This window comes from Calliphora vicina, chromosome 5, assembly GCF_958450345.1.
Source record: "Calliphora vicina chromosome 5, idCalVici1.1, whole genome shotgun sequence".
NCBI lineage: Eukaryota > Metazoa > Arthropoda > Insecta > Diptera > Calliphoridae > Calliphora > Calliphora vicina.
The window spans coordinates 56,150,317-56,166,386 of record NC_088784.1 but is presented as its reverse complement, the minus strand read 5'-3'; the positions used below and the strand labels follow the sequence as shown (position 1 = coordinate 56,166,386).

General features: G+C 27.7%; 1 protein-coding gene across 1 annotated transcript in view; it reads left to right on the top strand.

Moving 5' to 3' along the window:
• Window positions 1-16,070, top strand: part of Trpm (transient receptor potential cation channel, subfamily M) — a 320,313-nt gene that overhangs the window by 37,965 nt on the left and 266,278 nt on the right. The window lies entirely within an intron of this gene.

Below are 16,070 nucleotides of genomic sequence, written 5' to 3'. Positions count from 1 at the left end.
ACATATGTAGTACATATTATGTACATAGTATATTAAAACTCATTTTGTAATAAATAAACAAAAACCGGCATGGAAAATTAAGTACTATAGGCATATTAAGTACTTTTAATTAATAGTCTATTTACTAGTCTGTATAAGTCTATCGACTAATTTATTAACATGTCCATAGATTAGTCCATAGTCTAGGACGTATACAACTTTGTAAATTACTCAATAGAAGAAAAAGTAATTTAGCACTTTTATTTAATCTTAAAATATATTAAAAATTGATACTTTTGTATAATTTTCTATTTACATACTTCTAAAATGAACTGTTGTAACAAAATTAATATTTATGTCTAACGTTTTTTATCTTAGTTCGTTTAATATAAAAATACTCCAAATACCATGTACATATACTAGGTCTTATACCTCAACGTGATTATTTGAAATGTATGTACCTTATGTATGTATGTACTTTATTAACTTTATATTTTTTTATTTTTTAATTTGTTATAATTATAATTTTTTAATTATTTTTAATGAATTGTTTTTTAGTTTTAATATATATATATATAATATATATTTTCTTTATATAGTTCTTAATTTATTTCAAATTTAAGTGAAAAAAGTCAGTTCTCACTTTTTCCATTCGGTGACTATCGAAAAATCTTTTAAATTTAAAATGAAATTCCTCAGTCATTTTGTATAATTTTTTATTTATTTTTAATTAACAGTTTTTTAGTTTTAATAATAGTTCTGCTTTGTTGCTATTATTATATGGAGCATTAATATTCATAATTAGCAAAAAACAAAGATACCTGATTTTGCATCTTTCAGCAAAAGATTTTTAATTCTATTTAATTTTAGGCACTTTTATAAATATTTTTTTCCTTTTTTACCAAATACTTATGTGTTCATGATTAAATTTTTTATATTTTAAAATTTTACGAGTTCTAATGTTTATGAATTTGAAATTTGTATCAGATTACATTTGAAAGCTTGTAATAAAAAACAACAAATTATTTGTAACAAAATTTAAATTTTTTTCAGGAGTTTGTTATTAGTTTTTTGATAAAACTTTGTTTTATACAAATTTGGAAAATTAATTTAAAAAATATAAAAAAATAATTTGTTCATATGAAATGTAATTTATATATATTACAAAATTCAATAGAAAATTTGGGCTTTTTATCTCTTTTGTTTATTTTCTATCCTTTTAAAAATATTGGCCCTTTTTAATGCCAAAATACCCTTTTTGTGCGACTTTTTTATCAAAAATCCCCTTTTTGTGCGACTTTCCAAAATTTTCCAACGGTAACGCTGATTCTAAGTCGATTGGTATACTTTAAGGTTGGTGTTAGACTAATATTTTTGGGCGTTACAAACTCTGCGCACAAGGTTTACATGGACAGCCAGCCAGCCAACCAGACGGACGGACGGACGGACATCGTTTAATCGACTCAGAAACTCCCTCCCCACTATGTGGTGTAGGGTATAACTAGCTAACTCCATGCATTTTTTGAAAAAAACAAGGTAACTCCATAGTTTTTTAAAACACATATGAAGCCAAATTTTTAACCTAAAAAAAGTCTGCTAGTTTTTTATATGTATAAAAAAATAAAAGGAAAAAATATTGAAAAAAATGTTGCGTAAAAAAACGTGTAAATTAAGTCAAGAGTCAAATATTTAAGAGTCAAATATTTAAAGTTTTTTTTACAAATGATAACTAAAGTTACCTCAATTCCGTAAAATGTAAAAATAAATTAAAAAAAAAGTTTTTTTTTGGGAAAAACTAGGTATGTAATACCATTTTTCGAAAAAAACAAGGTAACTGACATCGATTTTCGGTATTAATGTCCAGAAATTAGTTCAATGGAACCAGAAATCTTTAATATTATTTAAAATTATGTTTTGTTCAATGCACATGCTTAATAACTTAAATTCATATTAAAGAATTTGTGAAATATGTTTAAAACGTTAAGTGTGTTTTTCTCGTGTTTCCAAAAAATGAAGTTACCTAGTTTTTCCATACGACAACAGATTTTATTCTATGGTAGCTGCAAAATTTTGGGCCAAGCGGCAAACGATAACACGTGCTGGAAATCGATTAAAAGTTATAAAATTGGGTAAACAATGGTACTTTTACGGAAAATAGCCAAGTTATTAACAGGTATTCACTAAATAAGACATTTTTAGTATTGTTTTGAAAGCTTAATTGTGTGAAAAACTAATTTCTTACACAGAAATACGAGTAAAATGTGAATAAATTAGTAGCTTTCAACTTTGCTAGTTTTCATTCCAAATTAATATTTTATACCTTTTATTTCAAACGTTTTAAAAATTTTATTTAAGAATTCAAACAGATTAACATCTTTTTACCCAATTTTACAAATTTCAATCGATTTCCGGTATTTGTTCTCGTTATCCGATTGTCCTTAAATTTTGCTATTGTAAATAAGAGTGTTGAACGTTTTTTATTTGTCAAAACTGGTTATGTCATATAACTTGTGTGAAGCATGCCGAAATAATGCGGCGGAAACGCTGAGTTCATGGAAAATCCTGAGTTATTGGAAGATAATAAAATAACTACTTATTATTACTTATTTTTTGTCATTGTTGACAAAACGTTGATACTCTAGTTTAGCAATGCGTTAACACTGTGCGGAAAAAAAATATTGCTCGATGGTTTTATTTAGGTAAGGCTGTTAGTTTTAGATACTAAAGAACATAATAACAGCCATCCAAAGCTACTCTATTTTTTTAAGGGCAGGTCTAGTGTGCATACAAATACACACACATATTATCTTTTTATATGTATGAATTTGGATGGGCTTTACTTCAGTTTGAACCAACCACACACATCAGTGAGTTCTTAATCAGATTTCATCATTAGGAAAACGAAATGAATGCACACTCTTGTTTGTAATCGTACACTCGTGGATTAAGTATTTACTTACACTCGAATCAAAATTTTAGATAAATTCTGTAGAAGTTTGTGAGAATATCTGATAGAATTTAGCACAAACTTTATTATATAAATTGAAAATTGTATTTCCAAAGTAACAGTTGCGGACAAAACAATAATTTTAAATTTTTTTTAAACTTTTGTGCTAATTTTTTAATGAAGAGAGAAGCAAATTTAGTGTAAAATTATTGCATGTCAATCGATTAACCCTTAATCGGTTAAACAATTAATTTTGGTCGGTGAACTGTTTGAATAATTTAAAATTGACGATTTTCAAATAACAAATAAACCGATTAACCTATTTTTTTTTTTTGCACTTTATATAGAAATATAGCTATTGTCATTTTTTGCAAATATGCAAATTGAAAATTAAAAAATATGAAAAACCACGGTATTATTTTTTCGCGGTTGTTAAAAAAGTTCAAGCACCAAAAGCAATAAAGTTTTTCATTAAATATTTTCAATTTGGGGTGGGCAAGTGCCCTTCCAAATAGTAAAAATAAAAAATTTTTTATAAAAAAAAATAATTTTTTATTAAAACAAAACTAAATATCACAAAAATTCAGTTTGCTAACATAACTACTTAATTTTTAATATTTAAAACTGCTAATTTATTTTATAAAATATTTTTATATATTTAACTTCCAATAATCAAAGGAATAGAAAATCCAGATTTTAGCTTTTACCTAATGTTGATTCTGTATAAAAATCTTCAAGAACACAAGAACAGCGTAATTTTTAATTACTGACTTACAATTTTCATTCCACAAATCCATCTAGTTGTGCAAAGGCTGTTTATTTTATACTGTTTAATTTGAAGAGCTTGGCTTAGGCTTTTTAAATCATTATTATTTTCTGGTTTCGAAAAGTGAATGCATAAAGCCTCTATGCTAAGAATGTTTGCGCTGATGATATGTGTGAACACGAATCCACAAATGTCGGATAAACAATGAACCAAAATGGCTTGCGGATTCGACTCGTTTATTTTAGCTTGTAAAAACCAAACATTACATGTGCTCCGTTGTAAGATTTGCATTGGAATATTTTTTAACTTTTTGTTCTAACGGAACAATCTACAAATCCAAAAATATCTTTCTGCGACTTTCCAAATTTTTATCTGGGGTGGGCAGATGCGAGTCTGGGGTGGTTTTGCCCACCCCAGCACCCCCTATCTACGCCAATGAATACCATATATTTTATTTTAATAATAACTGCGGTCATACTTTAAAAGATCATTTTTAAATCACAAAAATTTTTTTTTTTTTTTTTATTGAATTTTTCTTTTTAGAAATTTACAATAAGTATTAAAATCTTAACTTAAACTAAAATTAAAGTTGTTATTGCCGCTGCAATGTCCAACATGAGTGCTCGTTAAATGATTATCTGGCCAGATCCAGTGTTTCCAATCGCCTCAGTCGTCTATGACCCTCAAATGACAGCAACTCCCTGGCAAGGGGGTTTGGATGATCCATCAGTTTTGAAATGTATTTTAGATTGGAGAGTTTGATCTCCTCGCGTATTATGGGGACATTGAGATCCGTATGGATATTACTATTGCGAATGTACCATGGGGCTCCTCTTATTGTCCTTAACAATGCTGACTGCTTTCTTTGCAATTTTATAACGTTAGATGAGGACGCTGTTCCCCAAAGCTGAATGCCGTATAGCCATATCGGTTTTTTAATTGTTTTGTACAAAAGCACTTTGTATTCCAAGTCTAGAGCAGACCGTGGGCCAATTAACTAGTACAATTGAACTGAATTTAATTTTATTTGTGTAACCTTGGCTTCAATATGGTGGGACCATGTTAAACGGCGATCAAGAAGGATACCGAGATATCTCACATGGCTCCGTTCTGGAATTTTGATATTATTTATCTGTATGGAAGGGCAACTTTCTCGTCTTGGAGTAAATGTGACGTGAATACATTTTGTTGCATTGACTTTAATTTTCCATTTGTCCAGCCAGAAGCTCTTGCGGGGTTTTCATGTGTACTTAAAATAACGGTATCGTCCGCAAATGTAGATGTGTGTGATATGCTCGTAGGCATATCTGCAGTACATAAAATATATAGAATACTTCCCTGTGGTACACAAGCGGACGTGTCGAGATCACATCCTTTGATCTGATTTGGAAAGATCTTTCTTATATGTAATTTTTAAGCAGTTTAAATAAGTTCGCAGGCAGTAATCTAGTAATTTTGTGTATTAGTCCGTCGTGTCAGACTTTGTCGAAGGCTTGAGATATGTCAATAAATAATACGGAGCAATACTGCTTGCTCTCGAAGGTTTTCCGAATAAGTGTAGTTATCCGATGTACCTGTTCGGTTCGTCAAGGTGCACTACAAGTCTCTCAAGTAACAACTTTTCAAAAAGTTTTGAGAATATTGACAACAAGCTACCGTGAAATTATTTATATAATTTTTCAGAGAAAAAAAATTGGTTTATTTTAGATATTTATGTTGGTGCGTGATGTTTTTGATTCCAAATGACCTAAAAAAATGATTTTCATTACTTATGCAACATTGGACATCACGTGGTGGTATCCCAAAAATTTCGCCAAAAATTAGTTATATCCCTAATGTGCATATATATATTTATTGTTTTGTTGAATTGTTATTTTTTGTTTGTTCAATTTAAAATATAAATTATTCGGTTAATCGAAATTAAATTTAAACCGCGATTATTTGCTTGATTAACCGATTAAACTAGATATCCAATTAATTGAATACCCTACATGTTACACACATATATTAAGAAATAGCTTTTAACTAGGATTAATCAAAATACTGAATAATAAATTAATCTATTAGCCATAACTTAATTAATTTGAATTTTGATTTTTCAAATTTTAATAAAATTATTTAGAAAAATAAAAAAACAAATGTTACACAAAATTAAAACAATTCATTTGACATTTTTTTATATTTCTGAATAGTAAATTATTCATGAACTTTAAACAATCAAAATCAAAGTTATATCAATTAATATGTTTCCGTATTTACTAAGTATATATACATGCCCGAATTTACTTTTTAACTTCATTCTATCTCATTTTTTGAGTGTAAATATTGCTGAAGGAGCAAAACAAAAACACGTATGTGTGTCTTTTCTCCAAAGAATCCTTGAGAAATAAAAAAAATATGTATTGCCAAAATAAGAGCAATTTTTTAGGCGAAAAAAGGGAAAATACTAACGTCCCAAAGGAAAAACTCATTACTTTTACTCAATTGATTTAGAACAACTGCTAGTATTAAAATCATAGAAATCCACGAAGCATAAGTATAATAAGAACAAAATATTACTTACACAAAGAAAAAACTCTTTGAATAAAACGAATAAGAGGTTTTAACTTGTTTCCACTATTCGTTTTACTATTGAAAATAATTAAAATAGTTTTAGCATTTTAAAGTAAGAAATTTTAGTTTTTGTGACAGCGAAACTACAATAAAATTCATAGAAATAAATTTAAGAAACTTAAATAAACCAACGTTGGCTACCATTACCGCTAATCTATTGTTACACCTAACATATTTATTCATTGGGTTTTTGACGAAAAATCGATAAAAGTAATTCAACTATCACATATTTTTCGTCTCATCCAAATTATTATACCCTTCACCTTCGTGAAATGTCTGTCTGTTGAAATAAATTTTCTTAAGACCCCAGATATCTTCGGTATCCAAATCTTCAATAATTCTGTCAGAAATACTTTCGAGAAGTTTCCTATTTAAAATCAGCAAAATCGGTACACAAATGGCTGAGATATGAGGAAAAAACCAGGACAACCTCGATTTTTACCTATATCTGGATTACTAAGTCATTAATATAGACAATATGGATATCTAATGATATTTCAAACACCTTTGCAACGACGTATATAAGACCATAGTAAGATGGACCTACAATGGGTCAAAATCGGAAAAAATATTTTTAACCAGAATTTTTTAAAATTTTTTTTTTAAATTTTAAAAAAAAATTAATTTAAAATAAGAATTCGAAAAAAAATGTTCCAAAAAATGAAAAAACAACTTTGGGAAAAAAAAATAATTTTGTTTACCTAAATATATTTAAAATTTGTATTTTGAAGTGAGAATAACAACTGACATATTTAATTTACATGTATTTGAAACTTTGTTTGCATTTACATGTTTATTTTTTTTATTTTATTTTTATTTTATTTTATTCAGTAATAAAAAGCCAATTTGGCCAAAATAATATTACATAGTAATTAGGGTATTCATTCGACTAATGATCGTTCGATTAATCGAATAATTTCTTACGAATAATTATTCGAACAATTTAAAAATGGCCATTTTCGAATAACGTATAATTCGAATAATTTTATGTAGAATAATCGAATAAAAACGAATAAATGCTCATATATATTTAAATTTATTAAATTGCTTACAATTTCTCATAATTTCAAATTTATATAAAAACAAAAATTGTATTGTTTCTGAAATTCGACAAATAACTAAAGACAAAGGGAACTTCGATCACTGTAGATGATCTATAAATATATAAATATTACTGCAAGAAGTTATAATTCTAAAAACAAATCTTTCAAAATTTTTAACTTAGGACTTGAACCAATGAAAAAAAGGTACGGAATAAAATATTTGTTATTTAGCTGGCGAAATATTAATTAGAAGAATCGCAATTTATAATCAAAATATTAACTTAGATTAAAGTGGAGTTGAATGTGATGGAGAATGTGATTTTGAAACGGTAGTCGAAAGTGATATTGAGGATGACATTTATAATGATTACATTAAAATGTAATGATAATGATATTTAATAAATCGAATGATAAACAAATTAGAAACGTTCACTGACAATGATATCAAACTTTGGACAGATTCCCTTTATTGTGTAATTCGCCAAGACCACTTTATTAAGCAAAGATATGGCAACGTTGATACCCTTGATGTATAATACAATTTGTTATAAATAATTTAGAAATAGTGAATAATTAATTTACTAAAGAACTAGTTGCTCAATTTAAAACCCGAATTAATGAACGACATAAAAAAGTTCTGAATACGTTTATATTGTATTTGAATTCAGGATCATGACCAACTAGTTCAAATTTTTTAAAGCATAGCTCCAAAACGGAAACAAAAGGGTTTGCTAGTCAATTGTTTTGTGGATTGTTCGGGAGTTAATCTGATCAGAATATTTCTGTTGAAAATTTAATGATGGACTTTGTTTTCGAATGTTTTTTAACATTATCAATACTTGAATTGTAAATTTATTTTTTGTTTTTCTTTAACAATAAAATATTAAAAAATGGACATCAAAATTAATAGAATAATTCGATTAATTTTAAACGTATGATAGAATTATTCGAACAAGTTAAAATCTCTTATTCGAATTATTCGTTTTATTCGAACAAGAGAAAAATCGAATAATTCGAATACCCTAATAGTAATACAATAAACCTAAGTATAAAAACAAGGTTTAAATATTCAATAAATTTCATGTTACAATACTTTCAAATGGGCAGAACTTAACGAAACTATCAAAAGTATTCAATATTTAAAACAATCCGATGATATAACGAAATATTTGATATGCTTAGAAAAAACTAAAAAAGCTGAGATATTGGATATTCTTTATCATGCTTTCGATTTCTCCAACATCTACAATCATCGAGAGAGTTTTTTCCAAGTCAAGTTTTATTAAATCTAAAGAAAAAAATCGTTTAAGAGGAAAGAAATTAAATTATATTCTTTTTTTTAAATCTAAACCCCGATTAATTATTTGCTCGGCTAACCGATTAAACTAGAAACCCGATTAATTGAATACCCTAGTGAAGGGTATATAAGAGAATTTTTGAAACAAGAAATAGTGGAGAATTCGTAAATAAATATTATTCAATAAAATGTGCGTTGGTTAACATATCACAATGAAATTTGTTACGTCTGCACATATAAAATTTCGCCCGTAAAGTCTACATTTGCTCTGGAGATGGTGAATAATATTATTCCTAGAAAATTATTCGATTATTCAAATGTTTACCCTATGCATTGTATATTTACATACAATACATTTCAATTGAATTTTAATTGAAAAGCATATATGCTTTATATACGATTATTTTCAGTTTACTGTATAATCAGCCCACTCATTGCTCTTTTGAAACTCATTGCTTTTCAGAACTTTAAAACTAAATAAGTGTCCACCTTGAAATTTTTCAAGAGTATACAGGACAGTTTCTTTTCTACCATATATTTAATTATAATTTCCAAAAGTAATACTACACAGGGAAAACAATTTTGGTTGTGATAACCGTCATTCAGTTTTAATGATCGAATTTTTCTGTCGTGGCTGACATAATCTGACATTTCAATCGTAATTCTTCTATCTCAACTGACTTTCTTTTGCTTGAACTGAAAAAATCCGTGAATATAATCGAATCATTGGGTTGGATCTAACGAATCTGCTTTATTTGTGAGTTAAGATACAAATTTCAAAACCATTTTTTTTGGATTCTTTATTTTTATTTAATTTCTGATAGCCGGTAGGAAAGGGTTAAAGATTTAGTGGTACATAGGTTGTTTAGTGACTGGCAATACTTGTTAAATAAAACATTTTATAGAAGAAACAAAAAAACAATTTGCTTTCAATACATTTTCGCACAACTATTTAAATATGACTTCTAAGAATTCAGTTTATTTGTATAGAAATTTCTTTTTCTGAATTCTTGCCAATAGTGTTGTGGTTTACGGTCATGAAACTATAATAGTTTTTCTGCTCAAGTTGTTATTGAACAAATAAATATTATTTTTACTTGCTATCAAGGATTTATTTTTCAAGCATAGTAATTGAGTTCGTTTTAATACAGTTAGCCAGCTGTAAGATTTTTGATACGATTCCTTGTTATTGTTTTCAAGGCTTATAAAATTTACGATTATCCTTTATTATTTTTTATTGAGATACTTAGGAAGTGACTCGTTCTAAGTATTTTCTCCTTAACCATTATATACATTGACATTTGTTTTGTTATTGTATTTCGAGGTTTTTTCCTTTTATTTCGTTAGTTTACGTGTCAAATTGTCTGACAGAGAAAAATAAACTTATTCAAACTTAATAATACAAAATACTCGTACATGTACACGTAAATTGTATACTAATTTAGTGTTCTGACTTTAATAGGCCAACAGCACTGCGACAATTTTACTGGCATTGACCGACTTATACAGCCCCAACACCAGTTTTACACCGACAAAATTAACACACACAGGTATACAAACGTACGACGCTATGTTAGAAAGTCCCTCTAAGCCTATACACAGAGATAACAGATTCGTGATAGCAACCGAATTTGTTGCCAATCGAATGATTCGGTTGCACACATAGAATTTTAATAAAGAAGAATTTCGCTTGAAGCAACCAATCTTTTGCTACTACATCCAAAATTTTGTAGCCACAACTCTAAAAATCAGTCACTAAGGTAGAATCATTCGATTGGCAACAAATTCGGTTGCTATCACGAATTTAATTTATTCTACATAATTTATGGAAAACAGCATTTTGGCATAGCAATTGTTGAAACAATTTTAACGGTGTCGAAAGTATTCGAAGTTAAGTTTGCACTTTTCGAAATTAACAATGTGAAAAACCGATAATCCTAAATTTTGAATTAGTTCATGGTTTACGATCACGGCTATAAAACGATAAAACTCAAAAATATTACAGTTTAGCAATAAAGCTGGGTTTCCGCTAGAGATGAGCGATCCCGTGATTTTTTAAGAACGTCGTTCTCAGTGAACGTGTTTTATAAATCACTGTTCTTTTAAACAGTGACTGTGATCACGTTTTATCTATGTTAAGCAAAATAACAATTATGTTAAGAAGAATAGATTACGTATTATTTTCATTCTTAAATCTGTTCTTATGTTTACCAAAAACTAATATTTGCTGATTTAAAAACATCTGTAAAAAAAACATAGGAAAATAACAGAATTAAGCAAATGCAACAAAATTTTAAGAGAACTAACTGATATGTTACTAACATTTTATTTTATACACTGTGTTGGAGATATATAAAATTATACGCCTAAAAATATGCAGTAACTGCTGTTATCAGTGAATGTTGAAAAATATAAAAGAACGACATTTAACAGTTTGTTGAAATACGTAAAAGAACGACATTAAAAGTACCTGTTACTTTCTCCACTTGTTACCAGTGATTTTTAAAAACGTTACCAGTGAATGTTGAATAATATAAAAGAACGACATTTAACAGTATGTTGAGAAATATGATAGAACGATATTAAAAGTACCTGTTACTACAGTTGTTGAAAAAATATTAAGGAACGACATTTAACAGTATGTTGAGAAAAATTAAAGAACGACTTAAATGTACCTGTTACTTGCTATATTCAGTAACTGTTGTTACCAGTGATTTTTGAATCACAGTGATTAAATCACAGGTATGGAAATATCGCTCATCTCTAGTTTCCGCATACACCGTAATCGGCGCCGATAACGAAAACTGAAACTGACATTTTTGTCGGTTAACTGTTCTAATAATTTAAAATTGCCGATTTTAAAATAACAAATAAACCGATTAATTTGTGTCGATTAACCGAAATTTCTTTTTTTTTTGCACTTTATATAGAAATATAGTTTTAAACACTCAAAGTTTATGTCTTAACTCATGAACAGGGCAACCAAAAATATGCTCTAAAAAAAGTGTTTTATGCGCATAAAATATGCACTTAAAAACGAAAAATATGCTCTTAAAATATAAAAAATATGCACTTAAAAATAGTTGGTTTTTGTTGAATTTCAAAGTTTTATTAAACAAATAAGTAGAAAGTAAAAAAAATATTGAGCTCATAAATTAAATTTGGTAATTATACATGAAAATAGTCTGATTCAATTCATTTTATTATTGCAATAAATTACTATGTATTTACTTAAGTTTTCAAATTCTTTGTTTTAAATTTCCGTAGAGTTTCTTAGACAATCTTAATCAATTGATCAATTCAATTTTAAACTGTCTAATACTTCAAATTTGTTTAGTAATTATTAGGATAATATTTGACTTTCTGAATTCATGTACTCCAATATGTATAGGATTAGTAGGGAGAGGATGTTCTGCATAAATTTCTCTAAATGTTTCTATTCTACATGTAGATTTAAAAACCACCTTTTTATCATTTAAATTATATTTAAAAAAAAACTCGTTGGGTGTTTAATTTTTTGGTGAAAAAATTTAAATGGATTTTGGAGCATCATGTATTTAGGTTAACATCTAAATAAATTCGGCTTCAAAAATTTAAATAGAATTATCAAAAAGCCTTACAATTGTTGGATGATATTTTTTATTTAAGACTGCGGTGATTATCATTGGGACTCAAAATGGGTGACCCGATGTACTAGAAGATAGTGTGCTGGACTATCAATCTGAGAGTTGCGAGTTCGATTCCTGTCAGAGACTCTGGCTGTATCAGCAGACAAGCAAAACGCTTAGCATTGTTTCCTCTATCTATCTAATATCTTCGTTAGAATTTGTGTAAATCTATCAACGAACAATGAATGCGAGGTTTTCAATAGATCTTAATATTCTGAACATTTGTTTAATAATTTTATATTAATGGTAAACTGTCAATGCCTAACCATAACTGTCTAAAGCAAACTTAAGTTTTTTTTTTGTATTTTGAAAATGTATCCAAAATTTTGTTAAGAAATTGTCCATAATACATACAATTTTGAAATTTTATTCACCCAATAAGCATTTTTGCTGGAATTCAAGTTGAATGCAAGTGTAATTCAAGCCTTTAATTATAGTCAAGCAATTGAATTACAATTGAATTGCAGTTGTATTACACTTTATCTCAATATCATTATCCAGTAAAAATGAAATATAAATTTAAGCCATATGTTTTTTGTTTGAAAAATATTTAATTTTTCAAATATTTTTCAAGTTTAAAACATAATTATTTTTACATTCAAGTCAAATTATAACAAAATGTTCAAGTGCTTGAATTTTTGGGACTTTGGTGCTTACTGGGTACATTTTTTACGTATTTTTTATTATTTGTTAAATGTTGATATTTGTGTTTGTATTTTTTTAATTTAATTCAAATATACGGAAATTAAGCCTCCTTAAATCCACCAAAATTCAATGAAGATAAGGCGATTATGGGTATTCTAATTTTTTCTTTAAGTAACTTAGGCCAATTATCATTGGACCCTGAAAAATAGTAAAATATAGAAATGAAAAATTACAATGCAAACAATAAAATTATATTAAGAAAACAAAATAATTAAAAAAAGAAAATATGCAACAAAAATATGCAGTTATGAGCTAAATATGCCAAAATATGCTATAAAAAGCAAAATATGATAAAATATGCTGTAAAGAGCAAAATATGCAAAAATATGCACTAACAAAACGATGGCAAAATTCTTAAAATTGTCTGAAACGGATAAATAACTAACTCATACGTTTATACGACGCACAGCAAAAAATATGATATTGCATAATTTTGGTTGCCCTGCTCATGAACATTCCCTTCTAACAATAGTTTTTTGAAGTATAGCTCCAAAACTGAAACTAAGGGATTTGGAAATGACCTTTTTTCTAGAATGTTCTATGATTAACTTTGTTCAAATAAGTCGGAGGACATTACAGAATCGAGTCTTTTGTCAGAACTTAAAGAAACTATTAAGAGTATTCAAAATCTAAAAAAATTTAGAAAAAACTAAAAAAAGAACTGAGAAATTGGATATTCTTTATCATGCCTTACTTTTGATTTCTCCAACATCGACAATCAGTGATAGAGGTTTTTCTAAGTAAACTTTTATTAAAACTAAAGAAAAAATCGTTTAAAAGGAAAACATTTAAATTATTTTCTTTTTTTTTAAGATTTTTTCAGAAGATCTCACTAAAATCCTAAAAAAAACTCACATTTGTATATAAAAAGGATTGTTGACTTGTAATGTTTTGTTTGTTTTTCAGTTTAAAATTAAAATAGAAATTATTCGGTTAATCGAATAATTTAAGATTAACCGATTAAATCAAAACCCCGATTAATTATTTGCTCGATTAACCGATTAAACCAGAAACCCGATTAATTGAATACCCTAGTAAAATCCCTAGTTCGGGACTGTCTCCTAGAACTGCTGGGTTATTCAATAATCTTAAATGTCACAAAAAATCTCTAGTTCAGATATAGTCACCAGATCTTCTAGGATGCTAATAACTTTTTAGATTACACTCGTATATAAAATCATATGTCCACTCCTAACAAACACTTAAATACGAACCCTTGAATGGCACAAAACCATTTGTGTGTTTCGGGTCAATATAAAAAAAAAAGTTTTCAAACTGTTGACTTTTGTTGGCTTCAATCGTTTGCTAAATACTCCAAACTCTGTTTATGTAATGAAGTGTGTTTGTATGTGCGTGTGTTAGTAAGAAATTCGAATATCCACACAAACACATACTATTTGATTTGATTAACACGCATTTGCACTGATTTTCATTTTGTAATTGACCAACCCTACATTATTAACGGTATTTTTAATGAGACATTGTGACTACCGTAAGCTACCGTTGTCGCTAAGCTACCATTACCTATAAAATACCCTTGCAACTCAATTACCGTTAACGATATAATCGTAAATAACGTTACCTCTAAATACCTTTACCGATATACTATTATATAAATATTTTTAATTGTAAAATTTAAATTTATTATTTCAATAATTGAGTTTATTGAAATCTAAAAAATTTAATAAAGTCTGGATGAAATTACCGTTAACGAAATAACATTAAATACCGTTACCGCTAAGCTACTCTTACCTACAATTACCGTTAAAATATCGTTACCGAAATAAACCAAATTAGCGTTACCATTATCATTTTACCTTTAGCTTGATTTGTAATAGTTTTAAATAATTGCAAATGTTGATTGGGTAAAAAAACAAATATAAATAATTGACTTTAGCTGTTGAAAATTAACCGAATTTGGCAAAAATTCAACAATTTTTTTGGCATTATTCCAATAGTCTGTCTTGTGGCATATTGTTTTACAAAATAATTCAAAAAATTTTAGTTGCATTTAAGTTTTATACTGTCGTCTGAAAAATAATAGTTTGTATTTATCATTTCTATTTAATTCTTATCTTAAAACTTTTTTTGCAATAGACTTTAATTTAAGTAGAATTTAACCTCAGAATAACAGACAGTTACAGAGCATGAGTTCCTTATGTATCGAAATAATACTTTGGCGCCATCGTTCACATACAACCAGTGTTGCCAATTCATGGTGAACAAAAAGGGCTAAATACTTAGAAAAAAAGGCTAAAAAGGGCTAAAAAGTGGCTAAAAAAGGGCTAACATTTTTAATTAAAAAAATACATACATTTGACACAAAAAACAACTTAGAATGTTACATTTGGCTATGCCGAATAGACAAACAAAAATGTATGAATATAACACACGTTCAAATGCAAGAAAATAATAATATTTATTCTTATATTGATCCTTAACTTTAAAATAACGTAATATGGGTCCACACGTATATCATATGCCGATGTTTTTAAAGCCTCGTATTTATCACCTGGCCTTCAAAATGCTCCTAGGCAAATTTTTTATATGAAAGACAAATTATCTATAAAGTAATCCTTTGTGATAACTTCGATGGAGAATATTTTGATAAGTGAATATATGGCAAATATGCCTCTCATGTAATGCAGAAAAAAATATTCTAAAAATTATACACGTCGCCGGACTGAATTGATTTTCATTGGCAAAAACATAAATTTTGCATTAGTTACATATCAAAACTAAGGTAGCCAAAATATGTAAACATAAATATTTAATTTAAATTTGGAAAAAAGTTAATTTTCTATATTTGATCAGATAAAAATGATCATAGCTAAATTATTATCGATAATGAACTGAATTATTCTTTCTAAATTGGTTGGATTGTAGTCTTTGAAAACGGTATACTACATGGCATGTGTTATAAAATATTTGTTAAAGTACTATATTTACGTCAATACATCGCCCAGATAAAGTTAAAAGTATTCTCTTTAACCGTATATATGATTTTAAAAACGCTGGGACCCGCGCGTAAAACATATTTATTAACAATTTT